This window comes from Lithobates pipiens, unplaced genomic scaffold (genome assembly GCF_037356315.1).
Source record: "Lithobates pipiens isolate NorthernLeopardFrog02 unplaced genomic scaffold, aLitPip1_a1.2 Scaffold_19, whole genome shotgun sequence".
In the NCBI taxonomy this organism is placed as follows: Eukaryota; Metazoa; Chordata; class Amphibia; order Anura; family Ranidae; genus Lithobates; species Lithobates pipiens.
The window spans coordinates 466,528,765-466,554,071 of NW_027507764.1; the positions used below are offsets into that span (position 1 = coordinate 466,528,765).

At 41.3% G+C, this 25,307-nt stretch overlaps 1 protein-coding gene across 1 annotated transcript in view; it reads left to right on the forward strand.

Moving 5' to 3' along the window:
- The window catches only part of CUNH8orf34 (chromosome unknown C8orf34 homolog), a 422,416-nt gene that overhangs the window by 240,780 nt on the left and 156,329 nt on the right, over window positions 1-25,307 (forward strand). The gene's annotated exons all lie outside the window — the stretch shown is intronic.

The window sequence follows — 25,307 nt, forward strand, 5'->3', positions numbered from 1 at the left end:
CTGCATGGTTTAAGAGATATCCCCTGTATTTGCATGTGCTGACGTCATCGGCACATGCACACTGATACATACTGAAGCAATGGCATGTATGTGCCATTGCTTCAGTGAGTGTGCCATTACCACGCACATGCGTGGGAGTGACGTCATCCCGGCTCTGGCCAATCACTGTACCAGAGCCGCGATACCCGGAAGTAACCCCCGGGAGTGATGTCGGTCGCCGGAGCGGTGTATAGGCACCGCAGCAAGGGCTTCGATCTCAGGTAAGTATTACATAATGAGCTAGTATGCTATGCACACTAGCTCATTATGCCCTTGTCTTGCAGGTGTTCATTTTTTTTTTAAGTGGGTTTACACCCACTTTAAGGTCTTCTATAGTCAAGAAAATGGTTGTCACTGACGTGCATTAAAATTTTTAAGCCTATCACTGTTTCATAGTTCTAAGTGTCCGGGATGCTGTGGGACAGTCCAAGGATTTGTACAATGTCCCACAGTGTCCAAGCTTTACCGCTATACTTGGCAGTTATGCTGTTCTTCCATGAAATGGCTTCTATCAGGGTTGTTTGCTCAGTGCATAAACATGTACACTCTCCCAATACATGCATGTCTATGTCTGAAAAAAAAAAACGTATTTTCCAGTTATTGAATATGTTCATGATGATAGCCATAATTTACTTATCTTTGCAGGTTCTGCTTTCTGCTTTTGCAGTGCTACACAATGGTTGTGCTTTATTGCTCCTTCGTACTACAATTCAAGTCTCTGAATCTGCCAACCCACTAACAGCAATGTACTACAACACCTGAACTCCAGCCAGCTAAATACACTATTTAAATACGTACATACAGTGCCTTGAAAAAGTATTCATACCCCTTGACATTTTCCAAATTTTTTCATGTTACCACCAAAAACATGTATTTTATTGGGATTTTATGTGATGGATCAACAGAAAGTGACACATAATTGTAAAGTGGAAAGAAAATGAAAAATGGTTTTCCAAAATTTTTACAAATATGTGAAAAGTGTGGTGTGCATTTGTATTCAGCCCCCTTTGCTCTGATACCCAGAACCAGGGCTGGTGCAAGGATTTTTGACACCCTAGGTGAAACCTCATTTTGCGTCCCCCTTCGCTCCACCCCTGAATCCCCTCCTTTGCCCTGCCCATGTATACCCCACCTTTTTAATGAAGCACCTATCAAATGCAGCCTACCAGTGCCCATCAATGCAGCCTACCAGTGCCCATCAATGCAGCCTACCAGTGCCCATCAATGCAGCCTACCAGCGCCCATCAAAGGCAGCCTCACCAGTGCCCATCAATGAATGTTTGCTTGCTTCCATTCATTCGGGAGTCGGGACACAGACAGTCGTCCGCCACCACTGCTCCTCTGACACTATGTGCGAATGGAGCGGAGGCTGCCTGCTGATGCTGAGACTTAGTTGCTTGCTGCAGAGAGAAGATAGTAGGAACACCAGTGGCCGGGCGCCCTAGGCAGCAGTGTGCCTTAGGTGGCTGCCTAGTTTGCTAAGTGGTAGCACCGGCCCTGCCCAGAACCAAAATCGAATGGAACCAATTGTCTTCAGAAATCACCTTATTAGTGAATAGAGTCCACCTGTGTGTGGGGAGGCTGAATAAAAATGCACACCACGCTTTTCACATATTTATTCATAAAACCATTTATCATTATCCTTCCACTTCACAATTATGTGCCACTTTATGTTGGTCCATCACATAAAATCCCAATAAAATACTTTTACGTTTTTGGTTGTAAGGCCCCTTTCACATGGCAAGCCCGCTCTGATCTGCCTGTCCATTTTTCAGGCGGATCCGAGTGGCAATCCATTAACTCTGATGGGGAGATGGACGCCTGCCATCCGTTACACTAAAATCAGATGTATGGCGATACGTTCGCTATCCGTCCTGATGGATCGGTTTGGATGAGATCTGATGAAAACGGACATGCTATCCGTTTTCGACCGATCCCTCCATAGGAATCAGTGGTGTTCTGACAGGCCCCGCTCAGTGAACAGAGATGAACCTGTCATCCACCAGCTCAGTGGATATCAACGGAGAGATCTTCTGCTGAGCTGGTGGACTCCGCTGAGTGGATCTGCCTCGTGTGAATGAGGCCTAACATAACAAAATGTGGAAAATTTCAATGGGTATGAATACTTTTTCGAGGCACTGTATACAATTACTGCTTTACTTAATAAAGCATCTATGATTCTGTCAGATTGCACAACTAGTCAAGTGAGACTTATGCCGCGTACACACGAACGGACTATCCGGCTGACGTGGTCCGGCGGACCAGAGTCTGCCGGACAATCCGCCCATGTGTGGGCTCTGGCGGACTTTTTCTTTCCAAAAGTCCAGCGGACTTAGAAAGAAGTTTTGACTCAAAATTGTCCGCTGGACTTGCCCTGCGTCCCCCCCACTCCAAAGCACCTTGTACCTATGTTGATGAGAACAAGGGCCTCTTCCCGACAACCCTGGCCGTTGGTTGTCGGGGTCTGCGGGCGGGGGGCTTATCAGAATCCGGTAGCCCCCTTTAATAAGCGGGCCCCCAGATACCGGCTCCCCACCCTATGTGAATGAATGTGGGGTACATTGTACCCCTACCCATTCACCTGGTGAAAAAAGTGTAAATAAAAAAACACAACACAAATTTTTAAAATAATTTATTAGACAGCTCCAGTGGTCTCCTTCCGTCTTGGGGGGTCTTCTCGCCGGACTCCTCCGCTATCTTCTGCTAGCTCTTTTACTAGCAGAGGAGCCCGGCTTTCTTCTTCGTTGTCCCTGCTCCCATCCGGGGTCTTCTTCTGACTTTGGGGTCTTGCTCTTTGGGGGTCTTGTCCCGCTCTTCGGTTCTTCTTGCCGGGCCTCCACTATCTTCTTATTCTTCTTTGCGATGTTGACACAATGCTCTCTCTGGCCGCAATGGCTGGGATGTGTTGTGCTACTTATATAGGGACAAGGGGCGTGGTCACCGGGTGATCTCACATGGTGACCCCGCCACCTTATGATGTCACAGTCCCAGCATCCTCCGGCGGACCTCAGCTGCAAAGTCTGGCGGTTTGTCCGCTGGAATAAGTCCGCTGGATAGTCCGATCGTGTGTACGCAGCATTAGGTGCACTCAGATGCTGGGAGACCGTACTTTAGTGTTCTAGACTATGGGTAATTGCTGGTTCTGACTCTCTGATTTACCAGTTAGACAAAGAAATGAAGCTAAATAATGAAGCTAAACAAATATAAATCTCATAAAAAGGCATAAACAATTCATCAATATTACCTTAAAGTGATTGTAAACCCTTACATATACCCAGCGAGGTGACTGGTCTCAGATGATACACAGATATGAAACAAATACACCTGCATAAGTTGTTCCTGTTTAGGTCTTCTGCAGTCTTCTATTCTCTACATCCGTTCAAAGTCCAGAATTTATAACGCTTGTCAGAGTGCTCATAAAAAAAGGGGATGAAGAGCTGAAGTTGCATGCTGGAGAGCTCAGTGAGGAGAGCTCTGAGAGTTGATTGAAGGGAAGAGACACACCCCCTTTTACACAGCACACAAGAATAGGGATGCAACTAACGATTATTTTCATAATCGATTAGTTGGCCAATTATTGTTTCGATTAATCGGTTAATAACCTTAAAAAAAAAAAAAGTGGTGTATAATTTAGTTAATATGTAACGTTAAAAAAAAAAAAAAGCTATTTATTCTTAAATATCTCTATGCAGTGGTAAATATAAATAACCAACTATATGGTTAGAGAGCAAAATCTATAATCCACTCTGAGAACAACAGACAGAAGAGATATACTGTATATACTATTAGAGGAGATCTTCCCTCAAAAAAAAGCTCATTTTAAGAACGTTTGTTCAAATTTCTAATCGTTAGTGGGGTCAAATCGATGTTCATTTTCAACCACAGTTACAAGAAAATTTGGAAATAGAAAACTGCTTGGTGAAAGGAATTTTCAGACAGTGTATGTGGTTTTCGTTCAGAAATTACATTCATTTTAAAAAGAGAATGTTAAAAACAAGTGAACATTTCAAAATAACATTCTTTCAACTAATGTACAAAGATTTTTCTTCTGAAAATTGATCCGGCTCGGTATGCAGTTTGCTTTTGATCTGTTTCTGCAGTGCTTTTTGTTGTGCGTTTTGATTTTTGTGCACGTGATTTTGCTGTGATTTGAGTTTTTGCATTTTTTTGGCCAATTTGTTGTTGGGCAGATTAAAAAACACAATTTGCTGCAAAACCCATTATATGCTTTTTGCAGCTTCTCCATTGAAGTACATTGAACAAAAAAAAAAAGCATTGTTTTGCGTTAAAAAAAAAAAAAGTCCCTGATTGTTTCCAAATACACAGCGGCTAAAAAAGGGCACAGATGTGAACGTGTTCCATAGGAAACCATGTAAATGAACTGTAGTATGTTTCTGCAAAAATCACCAAAAAACACATCCGTCGGATTTTGTCTGTCGGATTTTGTCCGAAACTGTTGCATACACACGGTTGGACAAAGTTGTTGGAAAATCCGATGTGATGATGTTATTTCATTACGACAGGACTACGTTCACACTAGTAGCCAATAGCTTTGGTGTAGGAATTTGATCTGAGCATGCGTGGCACTTTGTCCGATCGGAATTCTCTACACATGATCGGAGTATGTCCGATCAGAGCATTTTGTCGTAAAATTTTACCAACAAGTTGGAAAACTTGGTCCGTCGGATACTCCGACTGAAACAGTCCGATGTAGACCACCCACAGTCGGAATATTCGACAAATCAGTCCGATCGGATACATTCTGTCGGAATCTCCGACCATGTGTACAAGGGCTAAGACGTTTAGTAACATAATGGGGTTAAAAAAAACTAAAAGTAGCCCTTTATGCTACAACAAAAAGCAGATAATCACTACTGTAAGGGGTTCATTTTTTTTAACTGTAGAACTGTGAAAGTGGTATTTACAGTAGCGATTATTTGCTATTTTTGTACTATAAAGGGCTCATTTTCGTTTTTTTTAACCCCATTATGTTACTGGCCAATTAATCGATTATGAAAATAGTAATCGATTAATTTCATAATCGATTAGTTGTCGATTAATCGATTAGTTGTTTCAGCCCTACACAAGAACAGAGGTGAGGCTGTCAATCTGCTGGAGATCCCTGCCCTGTCACCACTTTTCTCATGGTGTCAGGAAAACTTGTCAGAAGTAATTCATGCTGATAGCAGAGGAATAAAGCAGCAGGCAGAAATCACACTTAATGCTCCATTATGCTTTACCTTTGCAGAGAATCAAAGAGGAAGTAAAGCCATCAGGGTTTACTTCCACTTTAAGGGTGTGAGGTTATTTTTAATTCAAAGTTCCTGTAAATCTCTTTATTAAAAGTCAGCAGCTACAAAAAAAGTGTATCTTCTTTTAATAAAAAGTCACTCACCTGTCCCACAATCCAGCGACGTGGCCACCCAAACCCTCCATTCTCTCCCCCGCCTGTCCATGGCGCTGGCAATACTACCGTGGGCATCCGACTGTGACAGCTTGCAGCTTCACAGCTGGGTGAGCATGTCTCACTGCGCTGTCCTGAATGGCCGCGCAATCTTTTGGGACCTGTGATGTGTCCCAGAAGATTGCAGGGTGGAAGGGCCGCCTAGGCGGCCCAAGCAAAAATGGGAGTTCATCAGTAATCGTGATGCATCGTGGAATCGAATCGAATCGAATCGTTGACCAGATAATCGAATCAAATCGTGAGACCAGTGAAGATGCGCACCTCTAATATTTTTATAGATATAGATAGCTATTCAGAGATGGCGCCTTTTCTTTGTCTTTCTTTGTTTTTCTGTTTCCTATTCAGAAATTGCTTCTCTCCATAAGTGCAGCCCTAAGTGTGGAAGATACCCTATTATAGACTTTCTGGTTCATAAAGACATCTGTTTTTGCTTGGTCCTGAAGTTCAGAGCGCCCTTACAAACTGTATCTGGATTAAGTGTAGCAATATGGTTACTTTTAATGAAGGTACAACTTTTAGCAACTCACATGGTTGATGATTAAAACAATCACATCTAAGTATGAAGGCATTCGGAGTAAACATAGACCACATAGACCATTCTCCTTCATTAAATGTAACCACACTGCTACACTTCGAGGCGCCTCTCTTCTCTTTTATACTCTGTGGTTCCTGATGGATTGTGCTTCTAATCCCATTGTGGAGGCTTGCATTAGGACATTTTATGGTTACACAATTTATCACATTGCTAGATTCTTTTTATATGGACTATAAACTGAAAGACCTATAAAAAAATGTTTGTGGAATGACTCATCAGAGCTTCAATTCTTTCTTATGGGAAAATTTGTTTTTATATACGAGTGCTTTGGATTACAAGCACGTTTCCGGAACGAATTATGCTCGAAATCTGAGGTTTACAACCTCTTTAGGTATGAATTTTATTTATTTATGGTACTCGTATAGCGTCGTCAATATACGCAGTGCTTTACATATACATTGTACATTCAAATCAGTCCCTACCCTCAAGGAACTTACACTCTAAGGTCCCTAACTCACATTCCTACATACATATACTAGGGACAATTTAGACAGGATCCAATTAACCTACCCACATGACTTTTTATATATTTTTTATATTTTTGCATCAATATGTTGGTCATTTGCCCTTCATAAAACTCCCCAAGCACTTTCAGGCTCCATGCACACTGGGCTTAAAATAAATTCCTGTTCCCTTGGCAGAAATAAAAAAGGCACATATATAACTTTTTTTTGTGCAAAGTTTAGGAGAGTTTTAAATTTCTTTCTGGGGTTAAGCTCCAATCAAATGCAAACCAGAAGTTTTTTTTTTCCTGCCTCTAAATGTTGAGTTCAGAAAATGTCTCGGATTGTCCTCATGTGCATGGATACATAAGATAGATACCACTGAGTTGCTTCTACAGAACACTAAACTCCTGTAGGAGCAGCATTTTTTAAGCCAGTGTGCATGGAGCCTGTAAGGTAAACCAGATTCCCAACAAAAGAAAACCAGTGCGACCTTATGCTAATATTCGTGTGTGTGCACATTGTTCACATGCAAATACTTCTAGACAAAGATGTACCACTCCTGTTCAGCGTGCTCACATTTGTGCGTGCGCTCGCATACACGCATGCGCACGTGCACATACGAATTAGCATGCATACTTGGCACCCAGCTGCCTATTTAAACTGACCTGTCACCATGAGCAGTTGCTGGATGGTCTTCCACTTGTACCTGTATTCCTGTGACCTGATCCATTGAATCTGCTTACCTGTGTATGACCCGGCTTCCTCCTGGACTCTGCCTTTTCTCCTGTTTTGACTTTGTTTACCTAATCTCTCTGACCTCGGCCCGTTTACTGGACTTATCTTTGCCTGCTGATTCTGTACTGTGCTGCCTGGCTGTATATACCTTGGCCTGCTTCTTGGACTTTGCTGACTCGGTGCCTTGATACTCAGCGGCCACTGATCGCTGTCTGCATATCGGCTCTATTATCATCTCTTGGTATGGGGCCAAGCTGCTTCAGTATCCTGTTCCTAGGACTACAACTCCCAGCTCCTTTCACCTGAGTGTAAACTTCCCCAGCCAGCTATTCGAGCACTCGTGCCACTCCGTGTCCTCACACTCTGTTTCCGCCTTCAGGAGTGTTGGGCAGGAGGTGCAAGAAAGGCCTCCACAACATTTAAGTTGTCACCAGGTATGTGATAGTACTTCAGAGTAGCAAGCAAGAAGATACAACTGATACTGATGCAGTAACTGGGATGTTAAAAACTTATAAGCATTAAGCATTATTCCTCATAAAGTTGTGCAAGCTATTGAGACATCTGGTAAACCCAATGGGACATTTTAGTGGTAGGCATCTTGTTTTCCGCAGTCTGTAGCTATTTGCAGTTGTCAAAGAAATTTTTGCCTAGACACAACTGCCAGCTGTAGATTCCTCTGGTAGACAACATGGATGCCTGCAGAATGTGATTGCCCAATTCCCTGCTCAGCACAGTTGATACAGCAAAAGCCTTTGGAAGCATATCTGAATCTTATAATATTTTTTGTCCCTGCAGTCTTTTATTATAGTATGGCATTTGTTTGATCATTTGGAGAAAGATGGATTTTAACCACTTCGCGCCAGGAGGGATAGTTGCTCTATGATCGTTCTCTGCATTCAAAAAAATGGCACCACCTTGGCTGCGGAGCCATGAACGTTTTTTTGAGGTCTTATAGTCCCCATATATCACTGTAAAAAAGACCGATTGTGCCATATTCCTATTACAAGGGATGTTCACATACCCACCTCTTTTAAGAAGGAAGTCAACGCAGGTCGGCTCAAGCTCCATGAGCCGATTCAGTTCGCATTTGCAGGGGTATACAAGTCATTCATTCATTCATTGTAATAGGAATAAAAGTAATCATTTTTTTTTTAAAGTGTTAAACTAAAAAATATAAATTCAAATTAACATAAAAATTTTTTTTAAAGTGTCCCTGTCCCCGTGAGCTTGCACGGAGAAGCGAACGCATACATAAGTCCCACCCACATATGAAAACGGTGTTCAAACCACACATATGAGATATCGCCGTGAACGTTAGAGCGAGATAAATAATTCCTACCCCTAGACCCACTCTGTAACTCAAAACATGTAACCAGTAAAAGATTTTAAAGCATCGCCTATGGAGATTTTTAAGTACTGAAGTTTGCCGCCATTCCACGAGCGTGTGCAATTTTGGAGCATAACATGTTAGGTATCTATTTACTTTGCGTAACTTCATCTTTCACATTATGTAAAAAAATTGGGCTAACTTTAATGTTTTTTTGTTTTTTTTTAAAGCATGAAACTGAAAAAGTGTTTAAAATATTGCTGCGCAAATACTGCGCGAGATAAAAAGACGACCGCCATTGTATTCTCCAGGGCCTTTGCTAAAAAAAATAAATATATATATATATATATATATATGTTTGGGGATTCTAAGTAATTTTCTAGCAAAAAAAAAAATTTTTTACCTTGTAAACAACAGATCTCAGAAAAATAATTAGGGGAATGGTACTGAAACACATTTCTACCTTACAATCTCTTACTTTAAATGCTTGTAATTGATATGGGTGTTTTAGATTTTTTTTTGCAATGCTTTTTATACCTTGTAGTTTTAATTAGTTATAGTATATACATGATTTTGTCCACCAGGGGACACTGGTGCTTTGTCGCTATGATAGATGAATCTGAAGTTTTCCCAGGTAATTTAGAAGAATCACAAACCAAATAAGATTAAGTGATTCTAGAGATACAGATTGTATTTTAGCACTATAAATAATTGCTATTTTAATAGGTTGTTTTTTTACTATCATGTTATCATTAGAAGGAATATAGGAAAACTTGAAATTGCATCTGAAATGTACTTGAAATGCATGTGTGTGGTCCGCATAAAAATGAAAAGAAATTAGGATGGTTCAATAATCCAATAGTATCCGGGTGCCTCCTCACATTTTAAGATGTGTGGTTGAGTAGACAGAAAATAGATTAAGAAATGCAATGAATTGCCCCTATTTTGCCTCTGATCTATAGAATACAAAGCAGAGCGCATGTCATTGATCGACCTCTATTGTGCTTCAGTGAATAGAAACCCAGCACTATCACAAGCCATTAATTGGATTTAGATGCAAAATTATATTGGATCATCCTCTATAAATGGGGCTTCTCACCACGCACATGTGAAGCATATCAACCTGTTTAAGTCATTAAGGAAATTAGAGGATTTTTCAAACTTTATTCAGTTTTTATAATGGTATTTTCTCTTTAAACTTTACAGCCATTCTGTGCTTACATAGCCGATTACCTTTTTTTTGTTTGTCTGTTGCTAACAAAAAAAATATATATCAGTAATATTCTTTATTACATTTTTATCTTGTATAGAGTAAAGAAACCTTTTTTTTAAGGACTAGTGTTACTATACCCCGGACCCCGCATTCACTATATCCGGTCTCCCACAGTACAAAGAACACGTAAATGCATTCATTTTAGTAAATATCAACTGCTAAATACCTTTATTCCTCAGCAGTATAAGTGACTTCTATCAGTGTATGGCTAAGCACTGGTTAAAGCCTGTTGGAGGAGTTTTCATTCTCCTCTGACTGTCCTATGAGGCTGTATGATCCCTGAATTTCTGTCTGGGCAGTGCTGTATGACCCCATGCTGATCACATGCACCCCCCCCCCCCCCAAAAAAAAAAACACCAAAAAACTTTCTAGCAGTACACACCAAACTGAGCATGTGCAGAGTGCCCCAAAGGCTCTGTACTATCAGCAGATGGAATGGGGACAGTAAAAGTGGATCATCAGAGAAGACAAGGGAAACAGGATCAAACAGCCTTTTTACACAATGCAGAGGATTAACCTTTTAAGTTCCACAGTATAACAAGCATGCTTTACTGCATATACAGACTGATTTTAATGTTGTGGGTTTAGTAACACTTTAAGCTTTAAACTTTCCATATTCAAAATTAAAATGGAATCATAATTAACCCTTTCCCGCCGAGCGTACGCAGATGTGCGTACTCGGCTTCCGGGTATACCGGGATGATGCCCGCACCACGATCGGGAGCACCGATTCGCCATCCGATGCCTCCGGCCGCTGGGGAGGAACTGGAACGAAGCCGTAATCGGCTTCGTTCCAGTCTCCTCATAGTAAACACGTAAGCGACGTCATGACGTCACTTCCCGTTTACTCGGCTGCCAATGGCGCCGGTTTTAAAAAAATATCCGGTATTCAGAATCGCCGTTTTCGGCGATCTGAATACACTGAAGTGTAAAGGAAGGGTGGGGGGTCTTTTAGACCCCCGATCCCTCCATAAAGAGTACCTGTCACCGCCTATTACTGTCACAAGGGATGTTTACATTCCTTGTGACAGCAATAAAAGTGATAATTTTTTTTTTTTTAAACAATTTAGTCATTTTAAAATAAATAAAAGAAATAAAAAAATAAAATTTTTTTTTTTTAAAGCGCCCGCCGTCCCCGCGAGCTCGCGAAGCAAAGAAAACGCATACGGAAGTCGCGCCTCCGTATGTAAACGGTGTTCAAATCACACATGTGAGGTATCGCCGCGATCGTCAGAGCGAGAGCAATAATTCTAGCACTAGACCTCCTCTGTAACGCTAACCTGGTAACCGTAAAAAATGTTTAAAGCGTCGCCTATTGAGATTTTTAGGTACCGTACTTTGTCGTCAATCCACAAGTGCGTGCAATTATAAAGTGTGACATGTTTGGTATCTATTTACTCGGCGTAACATTATCTTTCACATTATGCAAAAAAATTGGGCTAATTTTACAGTTTTTTTTTTTAATTCATGAAAGTGTCCCTTTTCCCAAAAAGTTGCATTTAAAACGCTGCTGCGCAAATACCGTGTGACATAAAATAATGCAACAATCGCCGTTTTATTCTCTAGAGTCTCTGTTAAAAAAATATATATAATGTTTGGGGGTTCCAAGTAATTTTCTAGTAGAAAATATGGATTTTAACTTGTAAACACCAAATTCCAAAAATAGGCTTAGTCATGAAAGGGTTAAAATGTAGAGCAGTGGGAAACCAAAATGTACCAGTAACTGAGAAGGGGGTGTTCTCAGGCCCTTAAAAGATATCTAAAGTCAAAAACAAAAATGTATTATATTGCAGTTTACAATACAGTAAAAATTAGTTTATCTTGCCAAAATAGCAGTGTCCTTTTCAACCTTCTGTGCACCAAACTGTTTATCAGTCTCAGTAGCTATCTTTGGTGATCTCCCACTGTAATGGCAATGAAGAGTGGAGTAGTAGTACTTTATATCAGGAAAGCAGCCTAGAGTGAAGACCACAGCTCCCACCATAGATACAATGGAGCGAGTGAGCATAAGCACCCTACGATAGGAAGTGCGATTAATGTATAGTGTAAATCAAGGCTCATAGGACATCTCCTAATTGTTGTCAAGTTCCGCTTATAGGAGAACTTCACCGAAAATGTAGATTTCCTTTCATTTCCTGTTGACTCGCTCTGTTTGCAAGCATGAGTTGTATGTAAGTCAAATGTTTATAACTCGGGGACTGCCTGTATTTGCAAAATGTTCTTCCAGCTCTTGCCTCTACTTTGCCATTTCTTTGTTGCCCTGTCCCAATTTTTTTATTTTTTGCGAAGCCTTGCCTTCATTAATTTCAAAATGCCCTTTTTTTTTTTTTTATGAAACAGTTTTTCATTTCAAAGATTTGATATGTTTCTATTCTCTGTTGTGAATAAAATACGGGTTTATGAGATTTACAAATAACTCAATTTTTATGGAGATTTTACACAGTGTCCCAACTTTTTTGGAATTGGGGTTGTAGTTGATCTGTAATCTAGGAGGCAGAGTAGTTATAGAATAGTTTAATAACCAGTTCAGGCATGTCTAAAACATGTGCAGGTTTAGGAGTATAGCATAACAGGAACAGAAACTAACTTGTACAGAGTATAGAAAGTATTATGTGTGGAATAGTTGTATATAGTGGGAGCTACAGTCCATGCCATCACATATCCCCCCTCTTAGTCCAAAACAGCCCTTTTACTCAATATTGAGAAATACAGACAACAGTGTAAGAGTTATAACACAAACACTACTATGCATTTTAAAGTCAGCAGCTACAAAAAGTGAAGCTGCTGAATTTTAATAATCGGACACTCACCTGTCCCAGGGTCCAGGGATGTGGGCATATGAAGCCCCGCTCCATTCCCCCTCCTCTCTGAAGTGCCGGCTTCACCACTGTGGGCTCCCGGCTGTGGCTTCACGGCCAGGCACGCACTGAGCATGTGCATGTCACGCTGTGATTTGCCGGGCAATCTTCTGGGACCTGTGACGTGTCCCAGAAGATTGCAGGGAGGGAGGGGGGAGAGGTGAACTTCCTTCTGGTGCCGCAGGGCCCTGGGAGGAAGTGGGAGCTGGATGTCTGTAAAAAGAGGGTACCCACACCCCAAAAAAAATGACATGCCAAATGTGGCATGTCAGAGAGTCACCGTCACTTAAAGTTGACGTTCCATTTTTGTGTGGAACTCTGATTTAATTAAATCACATAACCCTTGGTCCATAGACAAGGCCTTCTGATTCCTTGAGTATGTCTAGGTGGGTCAGGTTTTTGGTCTCTAGTTTAGTTGTTATCAGTAGGAACACAAACATTTCCTTAAGCAGTATTTTTCAAACTTTATTTGACAAACAGCTGCAAGACAATTGGAAATCCATACAGTAGCTGCCAACTAGACAGTTTATAGGTGTAAGGTCCTTTGACTTGTTTGGATTTTCCCTGCTTTAGTAGGCCAGGTTTTTAAAAGTATAATTAAAGGCAAGCATATTATTTTATTAGTTTTGGACTGAGTGGAGAGGGATTAGAATACAGGTTTTTATTACTATCTGTGGCAGTCCATCGGTGCCTCTATAAGAACCTACAATATCAGAATTAGGAAATGGTACTGGCTAGAGTGGTGGAGTGTGTCTGACAACAGATTTGTAATGACTCTGAAGTAGTGTAAGAATGGGTGGTTGTTAGCACTCTCGCTTAGCAGTAAAAAAAAGGGTTACTGGTTCAAATCCCAACCACGACACTGCCTGCCTGGAGTTTGCATGTTCTCCCTGTGCCTGTGTGGGTTTCCTCTGGGTACTCCGGTTTTATCCCACAGTCCAAAGACATGCTGGTATGTTAATTGGTTAATTGGCTTCTGTCCAAAATATATGGGCCCTAGTGTATGGGTGTGGGTTAGGGACCTTGGATTGTGGGCTCCTTGGGGTGGGGACTGATGTGTGTGTGTATGTGTGTGTGTGTGTGGAGCACTGCGTACAAATTGACAATGTTATATGGGTACCTTAAATAAAAAATAATAATAATAGATGGGCATCTTGATAGGACACAATGTATAGGGGTTGTGAACATGCACACTCACTTAGGTTGAACTGGATGGACTGGTGTCTTTATTCAACCTTACTAACTATGTAACTGTCATGTGTAAATATATAAGGCACTCTCCTAAGGTCTCTGGTGCTACTAAGCAATAAGACCAATGGAAATATAGCCATCAATGAAGGATAATTCATATTTAATCCTGTAGTAAGGTTATGGAACAGGACTCAACTTATTTTGATCATTTGCTTTATAGAAGGTTCCGTAGTTGTACGTAGGGGCAACCCGTTCATTGTGGGCATACGGGTGCCCCCCCCATCCAGTGCCTCTACCCTCCCTATCCCTGCGCCTGGCCTCTTTCAGTACACCGGGTGCATTAATTCCTGTGGCGGGGTGGGCAGGGGAGTGGTTTTTGGAGCACCCGATTATAGCCAGAGGCTCTAATAGGCTTCAAAATAGGGTGGACTCGGGACACAGAGCATTGCATCTGGAGCCCACCCAGGTGTGTTGCAAAAGCGAATGAATATTCACTGTTGCAACACTGATCCTCCTCCTGGCAAATCTAGAAGTGGGTCTGATACCCATCACCTGATTGGCTGAAAGGGCAGGTGATCCTATTGAACACCTAGGAGGAGGGGAGGAGACGCATGGCGGAAGCGAGAAGGAGAAGGCACAGGAGCCGCTGTCCCCTCTGCTCTCCTCTCTCTCCCCCCTCACCCCTCCTTCCTGCCTGTCATCTCCATCTGTGTCTGTACTGCCCCCCCCCCCCCCCCACAGTTATTCTTGTAATATAAAAGCTTTAAATTTTCACTGCCAGCATCTCTATTAGAGTCTGGCATAGCACAGTATTTCAGTAGTTTAAAAAAAAAAGTGTTCCAATTACATAATTTGAGCTGTCTTCAGGCCGGTCACATGATTTGCGGCCACTTTACTGCTAGACAGGAAGTAACCTGTCTAGCAGTAGAATGACAAAGTATGACAAAGGTTTTCAAAATGTTCAGCTATCTTGCATTTACATCTTGGCAGGTGCAGTTAGCTTGCCTGTCATTAGATGGCTCTGTTTCCATTATGGTATGGTAAGGGGAAAATTATAAACATCTGTTAGGTCCCTTTTTAGAGAAGTCCCTCCTCTAGTGATATAAGGGTGGAATTAGTGCTCATATAAATACCAGCTGTGGGTGGGACCCAGTGTGGATGGGGTATGGGAACAGAACACCCAGAACTGCAAAGCTGTAATCCTGTACTGAGTTGAGGCAAAGGCTGAAGTCTCAGAGAAGGTGGTACAGATCGTAGGAGGAATTGTTGTAGTTACCCTGTCTCCCTTGATCTTATTCTGATGGTCCTATAGAGGGGTACGCAATGCTTTGGAGGCCTGGATAGAGTCCAGATATGAGTAGTGGTGGAAGCCTGAAAATTAGTTTGTCATCTGGCAGCATGTCTGGCTGAGCACAGCTATAGAAAGGAAATTGGGAAGAGATTGGTATGCTAACAGAAGCACCTTGTTCCCCCTGACCCTCAGCTTCGAGTTAAGGGGTTAATCCCCTGACTTGTTTAAAAAGGCTGTTTGTTCCTGTATGCACAGATCCTCTTCTTCCACTGACTCCAAAACAGGTTCTGATACAACAGAGTTAGTGGAGTCAGGCTGCACATGCTCAGTTTGGTGTGTATTTCCAGAAAATTTTTTTCTTGGGAGAGTGCATATGATGAGCACAGGACCAATCAGCATTGCCCATACAGAGGGTCAGCGGACCTGCATCCTGATAGGACAGCCAGTGCAATATGAAAACTACTCCTACAAGCTTTAATCAGACACTGATAGAAGTCACAAGACTGCTATATACTGCTGATGAGAAACGGTATTTAGCAGTTTATATTTACTAAACGGATTGCATTTCCATGTTATTTGTACTGTGGGAGACCAGATATAGTGAATGCAGGGTCCTGGGTTTAGTAACACTTTAAATATTAAGGCTTCTGTCCAGAATTTTTGTGAGTGGACCTCTGGTCGGCAATGACACAATATGGCATAGATTTTAACTCAACAACGGGGTGGTGGTTGTACAATTTGGGGCCAACATCTGCCTAATTGTAGATCCCCTTACATTTGGCACACAGCAAAGTTTGCAATGTGCTGTGGCATTAACCCTTTACCTATTGTGGTGGACCAACATGAGGTACCTTGAAGTACTTTATAGCGTGGGACATCAGGGAGTCCCCACCATAGACAAAGTGGTACATACAGAGACTACACTCCTTAATGAACTCTGAGGCCGCGTACACACGCGGGGACTGTTCGCCCAACTTTGTCCGTCAAACAGTTTCGGCAAACAGTCCGCTCAAAATTAGCATGGACGGACATGGCCACACACGACGGACGAACAGTTTGCTGAAACCGTGCGCGATGACGTGAACGGCACGTACGACGGGACGAAAAATACGACGTCCTATACACTGCATTATAACTTTCGGCGTGAAAATCCTTTCTGAGCATGCGCGCAACTTTGTTTGACGAACAAGCCTACACACGCGGGGACTGTCCGCTGAAACAAGGTTTCAGCGGACAGTTTTTCGGAATTTCCGAAAAACCTTGTTCAGCGGACTGTTCGCTGAAACTGTCCGCTGAAAGCCCACACACGAGCGGACTGTCCGCTGAAACTTGGTTTCAGCGGACAGTTTCAGCGAACAGTCCCCGCGTGTGTACGCGGCCTGAGAGTAACCCAGTCTGGTATAGCTGGTGTACAGAACCTTTCCTTTCTCGCAAACCATTTCAGAGATAAAACTCTGCCACCTGCAGGCAGTGCACAGCAACGTTTCTTCTCAAGTAAACACAGCAACAAGATGCAGAAAGGCCAGCACTTTTTAAGTTTCCACAATGCATGCTTTTTCTTCATAGCGAGTACAGGATAAAAACTAAACAGATGCTAATGTTTTTCAACCAATCCTGGCCTTGTGAGCTCATGCTGGTTCTTTGCGGAGTTTCTGCTCATGCTTGTTCTGTATTGTAGTACTGACTCAACCTTTTGTACATGTTTAAAGAAATACAAAAAAAGAAAATAGTCACTGAAGGTGACCTAGTGCTTTCCTAATGCAACAACAACATCATGAGGATTAAACGTATAAAATGTCCGAACATCCAAGGTCATTCACATGTACTTCTTTTCCCATTTCAGTTGCTTGGCGTCACGCATAAAATTGGGTAGTCTGTATACCAAAGGTTGCAAGTGACTCACCAAGCCTCTCCTAAAGGCAACCAAAGCCTGCTACAGTGTCCCTCTGGAGGTATCTGCACTTTAGGAAGATGGTGAAAAACAGATTTCATGGGGGGACTTCGGTAAAGCAGGCACATACTGTACATATCTATTGCACTCCAGCTATGGACAGTTAGTGTACCAGATCTACTGGGCTAGTATCTTTGTTTTTTCCCTTTTCTCTTTTCAAACCCTTATATTTTTTTTCAAAGAAAAAAAATGGCTTGAATGCCACTATATCTGTTCCCAAACTAAAAAACCAAGAAAAAATAAATCAGTCAAACTTGACTCAAAGCTCTAGAACAGCCAGCCCTCCATTGTTGCAAAGCACTGTGATTCGTTGTGAGGAACCACTGAAGGACCCCCTTAAAGGCTAACTCACCCTTTAGCAACATGTTACACCCATATTTAGGATACTAAGCAACCCGCCCCCAAAATTCTGTGAGATCTGTGAATGAATGAACTGCAAGTCTCATCTACCACAACAAAAAATAGACGTGTAGTTCTCAATGGAACACGAGCGTGGTACTCGGTGCACTCATAGTCCATTTACATTTCCTCCAGCTGAAAGCCAACAGGAGTATGGTCGGTCAGAGAGCTGTAGGAACAGTTTGCAGGAGCCTGACATTTCACCTGCAATCTACTGGTTGCAGGTGCAATGCTTTGCAGGCTCTTGTGAAAAAAAAAAAATGAAAATGTACATTTTTGTGTGCAAAAATATGTGCATTTACTGTATTTTCTGGCGTATAAGACTACCTTTTACACTTAAAAAAAATGCCCACAAATAGGGGGTCGTCTTATACGCCGGGTATACAATGCTGCCCAATGGATGTCAGCCCCCAAATGTCTGCTAATACTGTATGTGGCTTCAGCTACAAACAGTATACGCCATTGAGCCAATCCCGGCGAGCGATGTATTCTATTAATGAATACAGAGCCTGCTTGGATTGGAGTAACAACCTCTGCCAATTCGAGCAGGCTACATAGAGTAGCCTGCTCGGATTGGCTTTGAGAGAGAGAGAGAGGCAAGGGCTGATGATGCTACAGCCTCTGCCGTTCCAAGCAGGCGTTGTATTCATTAAAAGAATACACCGCTCACCATACTTCCCTGGGTAAATCCATTCAATGATCTCCTACTACTATACATCCTGCTGTTTGCCTTTGAGGTCCCAGGCACCCAAGAGGGACAGGTAAATCTGGTACATATGACAGGGGGGTTATTGAATACATTTTGGTGGACAATTCCCATAGAATGTAACCCAAAAGTGGTATAGGTTTGGTTAGTGAAAAATTCTACTTTCCAGAGTTGTGGCATTGAATAGATCTCTGTTTGTGTTATTATTGTTTGATTTACTTTGACATCACAGTATGGCGGATGAGTAGTTGGCATTCTTGCTTTGTGTTTTTTAATGGTTCTAATGTTTTTTTTTAAATGGTGTTGCCTCAGAAAGGGGGTAGTCTTATACCGCGAGTATTGCCCAAAACCTATGTTTTCACTTGAAAAATAGGGGGTCGTCTTATACGCCGGCAAATACGGGTAATATTTTTTTTTAAACATTTTTGTTAAAAGTTCTTTTTAGAAACTCAGTTCATAGTTCTTGTCTTTTCAGTGAGAAATATGTCCCTGTTTTTCTGTCTTGTAATCGCGTGGAGAATAATTGTGTCGGCACATTCTGTATAGTTATCTGCAATTTACAGCATTTTTTGTATTTATCATAATTGCTTAATATGTTAATTTTGGAAGCCAAAATCCCTAGAAACGCCAATGTGTCAGCCAAGTAGAAACTATACTTTGTCCTTAGAATGTCTCTGCCACGAACTTGGATTATCTTTTCTCCAGCTGTCAGCATCTCTGCCATACAGAGAGATCTCATCACTGAAATTTACATCCTCTGTACGTGCAACCCAACTTTTCTGGATAATCGGGAGTCTAAAAGGTCCTCCAGAGAGTGTAGAAACAGCTTGAACAGAGTTGTACTTTTAAAATGAATCTGCTGAAAAATTGAAGCTTGTGAAAGAAAAAAAAAAAATACAGAGAAAAAAATATGTTGTTTTATCCCTTTTAGTGTAAATGGAAGGTAATGGGATTGTTAGGTCTTAAAGACGTCTCAAGTCTATTCATAATTAAACAGTGTCTGTCAAAAAGCCAGGTCATTTCAATTGATAGAAAAGCATGGGAAACTGGTATTGCCAAAAGATTCCTTGTTCAGTAGTGTTGAGAAGAGGGCACTCACGAGGCATGGTGATAGGTTACCAAGGTGATGTGGTGGGGAAACATTCATATATAGCTGCAGAGGGCACTTGTCCAGGGGATAGCTTATATATGTGAAAAGAGGATCTGACAACTACTTTCCTCATTGTATCTTCAAAGAAAAAAATTCTACTTTAAAAAAATTTAGTTTTATTTTATTTTTTTATATCCCAGGGACTTCTATACATCCTTATGTTCTTCCAACAGTTTTAAACAGTTTCACCATGACTCTTCGTAGAAGAGGATTGTGAATTGGGAACCCTGGCAAATTATTAAGCAATCGATCAAGAGCTGTCCCCATTCATTTATGGTGGTACACAATGAAAACTGCAGCAGAAAGTAAATACAGAAAAGAATTTTCCTGTGGATGTATGCTTGTGCTTTGAATTGGTTTTTCTTTTCTTCCTTTTATGCAGGCTTGGTGGCATAATTTACTTTGCCTTTGTGTAGTTAAGTTAGGAAGTTTAGGAACTTTAGGTTGACTGTTGGAATTTTAATCTTAAAGTATACCTTTTATTTAGCAAAAAGCCTAAACGTGTAATGGAAGAAGTAGGCAAGGGAGACACTTTTCGTGGTCCTTACAATGACTATACGTATGGAAAGTGTTAACTGTATTATAGCCTTTGCCTTTATACTGTTTGCAGGGTTGTATGACAGCAGTAGGTGTTTAAGATGGAAAGCTTTACAGACAGGAAGCTATAAGGTGGAAAGTAATGTTTTTAGCATTAGTTTTTTCTCCTAGTTGTCTTTTTGGTCTTTGTATTCCCTTACTTCAGCATTAAATAACAGCGTTACCTAACTTTCCTTCAGCTTAAACTCCTAAAACTCCCATAGGAACATGTTTAAATAGTCTGAGGCTTTTTTTTCTTGAAAGATGGGATTATCATCACCTGTTCAAAATGCAACAAAACCTCACTTTTCTCGTATTGGTACAAAAATGGCTAGTGCGCTTTAAAATACTTCTCTACTAAAAATTCAGAGGAACATTACTTCAGTATTCCTATATAGGTATACTTAAAAAGGTATCAAATGTATAATTAAATACACAAAATAATAAAACATGAACAGCTGCGACTTTGCTTCTAGATACACGTATACACAAAGAATTTACCAATAATAAGTTGCGCTAAATACTAAATTAGCAATACATATATTCAAGTGACTTAGTGCAAACTAATGCATAAAACATGATTGATCGAAATGATGAAGGATTCAAATCCTATGAAAATTATCAATCGATACTTATAATAATGTGACTCGGTGCAAACTGATGCATAAAGTTATGATTAACCAAGATAATAGAGGTTTAAGAGTCTATTCAATTAGTTAAAGATAAAGATGTAGTTAAAATAATGAAGGTTTAAGAGTTCATTCAAATTATCAATTGATATCCTTGGTGCGATTATAACACACAACCCCGGAGTAGTGGTATAGAAAAGGGTCTTTCTTCCACCTTCACACAGACTGCCGCTTACCAGCTCGTATGGATCTCTTAACTACAGGAGATCATGAACACCTATGACTTGATACCCAGCCCGGGCCTTTGGTTACTCTAGTAAGATTCCCAGCTACTTTTTGGGGGTTGGTGGCTCAATCAGGGGATGGATAGCAGATAGTTCCCAAAAAAGGTTTCATTTGTGTAATGGAATCATATGCAAAGTACATATTGCAAGACAAGATAAAAGGTAATTCACTACTTGAGTGTTGTGTGTGTTAATAGCACCAAGGATATCAATTGATAATTTGAATGGGTTACTTCATTACTTTAACTACATCTTTATCTTTAATTGAATGGACTCTAAATCCTCTATTATCTTGGTTAATCACATCTTTATGCATCAGTTTGCACCGAGTCACATTATTATATGTATCGATTGATAATTTACATGGGCTTTGAATCCTTCATCATTTTGATCAATCATTTTTTATGCATTAGTCACTTTAATATATGTATCACTAATTCCTATATACATTCTAATAGTTCTTTCAAGGATTTGTTGTAATGAGAAGCTTATAGTCCCCCCCCCCCCCCCCCCCGTCCCCCTCCCCCTCCTAAATAAAGACCTAAACTAAATCCATTCAATAACGCATTGGGGTTTATTTACTAAAACTGGAAAGTGCAAAATCTGACACAACTCTGCATTTAAACCAATCAGCTTCCAGGTTTTATTGTCAAAGCTTAATTAAACAAGCTGACTCTAGAAGCTGATTGGCTACCATGCACAACTGCACCAGATCCTGAATGCACCAGTTTTTGGGTAAAGTTTGTAGTTATACTGTGTGTACATCTGAGAGCCATATTTGCTCATTACCTATCCAGTTTCCACTTCCTGCATGATAATACTGCACAATGAAATACCCCAACTTTCTTACAACTAGCGCCGCCCTGCTAGATGTAAAAACAACAAGCGCTTACACCCTAAAACGTGTGTATATATTCTGGGGGGTGTGGAATTACGTACCTCTTAACCTCCCTAGCGGTAATCCCGAGTCTGGCTCGGGTTGGGAATTTCATTACAATAGCGGTAACCCCGAGCCAGACTCGGGCTTGCACCGCTCGATGCAGGGGAGGACACAGGGATCGTTACTTACCTTGTCCCCTGGATCCAGCGATGTCCGCCGCGCTGTGTGATCGAGTTGTCCTCTGCTCGATTCACAGTGCCGAATGCCGCCGAGCTCCGTTCCCTGCGGCGTTACGGCGTACGGGAGCAGAGAACGGCGGCAAATTCAAAAAAGTAAAAGTACACAAAACACACACAGCACTGTAATCTTACAGATTACAGTGCTGTAGTAAAAAATACACACCCCCTTTGTCCCTAGTGGTTTGTGCAATGCCCTGCATGCACTTTTATATTATAAATACAGTTTTTTACTGCTTGGAATTTGGAGATTGTCCATAGCAACCAAAACATGTCCCTTTTTCATTTTTTTTTGGATTTGATTACATTATTGAATAATTTTTATTATTCTTTATTATATTATAAACTTTATCATACCCGGGATGTCCGCTAGACTCTGGTTTGAAGAGATTTCAGAGCGTTATTCCTAAGAATTACAGGACTACAAAATAAAAGCCAGATTTCCATGCAAAATAATTGTACCGCTTTCAGCACCTTATTCCAGACTGAATCATACCGCCAGGGAGGTTAAGCAGCTGTTTTAATTAGGCTCTATATACTGATAAAGACCTATCACTATTGTACAGAAAACTCTATAAAGATAAATCAACACTTCCGAAAGATGAATCAATCTATCAAAAGAGAGTCAGAAACAGCGCATAATATTCTAAATACAGACAATAACGATGGTATGCATTAAATGGTTAAAAAAAACGTCCTCAAAACATTTACAAAACATTTAAACCATATAAATGAATATATGTTGAATAAATTACAAGCTCAATATCTCATATTATGACCATCTAGCCAATGTCCATCTAGAAATTAGCGCTTGATGGTGAGTTCATTAATCTCACAGTCATTCAACATAGTTCGTTAGAAATCATGATCTATATTGCACTATTGCCCGAAATACACCTCCACGCGTGCACACATGCAAACACCGCAAGGAATCGTTGCCAGTGAAGAGTCCCCCTTAGGTATTTCTCTTACCAGACTCAGCTGGTTTCACACAGCTGATCAAGAAATCCTCTTAGATGTAAATGCAGGTTTCTTTTCTCTTCATATACCACACCGCTCGGTCTCCAAAGGAAGTATAGTTACAAAGAAAAGCGCATATAGTGTAATTCCGTTAAACAGACAAGGTGCTTTATTAAATTAAAAACCAACAAACATTGCACTCACAAACGTTAAAACTTTCAAAGCGTAGATTCAATATATGGATTAGCAGCTAGGATCAGATATGATGTCAACACGACGAAACGCATCAGGGTGGAACCATACGAGATTAAACACAGCAGGAGTGACAGGAGAAAGAAGGGGAGAGGTGCAGAGCCAGGAAATATCAGCGGGGAGCGTTCTATTGCTGAGGGCGGTAGGACCATCCTCTAACCTAGCTGTCTCTATCTGATCCTAGCTGCTAATCCATATATTGCACGCGTGTTTGCATGTGTGCACGCGTGGAGGTGTATTTCGGGCAAAAGTGCAATATAGATCATGATTTCTAACGAACTATGTTGAAGGACTGTGAGATTAATGAACTCACCATCAAGCGCTAATTTCTAGATGGACATTGGCTAGATGGTCATAATATGAGATATTGAGCTTGTAATTTATTCAACATATATTCATTTATACGGTTTAAATGTTTTGTAAATGTTTTGAGGACGTTTTTTTTAACCATTTAATGCATACCATCGTTATTGTCTGTATTTAGAATATTATGCGCTGTTTCTGACTCTCTTTTGATAGATTGATTCATCTTTCGGAAGTGTTGATTTATCTTTATAGAGTTTTCTGTACAATACTGCACAATGGCTTTGCTTATCCTCACTTCAGGTATACCAAACAAGGTGTGCCTGACTCTAAAGAATAGTCTCTGTAGTCTCTTAGGTAGCCAGGAGCTAATGTACACTATATTACCAAAAGTATTGGGATGCCTACCTTTACACGCACATGAACTTTAAAGTGGTTGCAAACCTACACGGTTTAGGAGATATTTACTAAAAGACAGTGACAGCTGTCTATGGCGCATGCGCCATAGACAGCGGCACGCAGGCGCACTATCGTCGTTAGCAGCGGCATGTGGCACGGGAGTGACATCATCGCTGCTCCGGCGCTGTGAGTGGCCGGAGCAGTGATACCCGGAAGAAGATGGATGCTCCGGACTACAGGGGACAGCGGTGACATCGCTGGCTCCTGTGTCAGGTAAGTGACACATAATGGGCTACTATGCGATGCATAGTAGCCCATTATGCTTTACCTTTGCAGGGAGACAAAGAGGAAGTAAATCCATCAGGGTTTACTTCCTCTTTAATGGCATCTCAGTCTTAGTCTGTAGGGTTCAATATTGAGTTGGCCCACCCTTTGCAGCTATAACAGCTTCAACTCTTCTGGAAAGTCTGTCCACAAGGTTTAGGAGTGTGTCTATGGGAATGTTTGGCCATTCTTGTAGAAGCGCATTTGTGAGGTCAGGCACTTGTGTGGATGAGAAATGCCTGGCTTGCATTCTCCACTCTAATTCATCTCAAAGGTATTCTATCTGGTTGAGGTCAGGACTCTGTGCAGGCCAGTCAAGTTCCTCCACTCCAAACTCCCTCATCCATGTCTTTACGGACCTTGCTTTGTGCACTGGTCCAAATAATTTGGTGGAGGGGGGATTATGGTGTGGAGTTGTTTTTCAGGGGTTGAGCTTCGCCCCTTAGTTCCAGTAAAGGGAACACTTAAAGCATCAGCATACTAAAACATTTTGAACAATTTCATGCTCCCAACTTTGTGTGAACAGTTTTGGGATGGCCCCTTCCTGTTCCAACATGACTACGCGTGCACCAGTGCGCAAAGTATGGTCCATAAATACATGGATGAAGAACTTGACTGGCCTGCACAGAGTCCAGACCTCAACCCGATAGAACACATTTGGGATGAAGTAGAGCCAGGCCTTCTCGTCCAACATCAGTGCCTGACCTCACAAATGCACTTCTGGAAGAATGGTCAAACATTCCCATAGACACACTCCTAAACCTGGTGGACCACCTTCCCAGAAGACCTGAAACTGTTATAGCTGCAAAGGGTGGGCCAACTCAATATGGAACCCTACAGACTAAGACTGGGATGCCATTAAAGTTCATGGGCATGTAAAGGCAGGCATCCCAATACGTTTGGTAGTATAGTGCGTCTGATCTAGGCTCTATGCCATTTGAGGGGGCTCAGTGGCAGTGGATTTATTCAGTACATTTTTTACTTGAAGTAATAATGGGATTTGGTAAAGCCGACATGGGCCTATATAGATTCCTATACA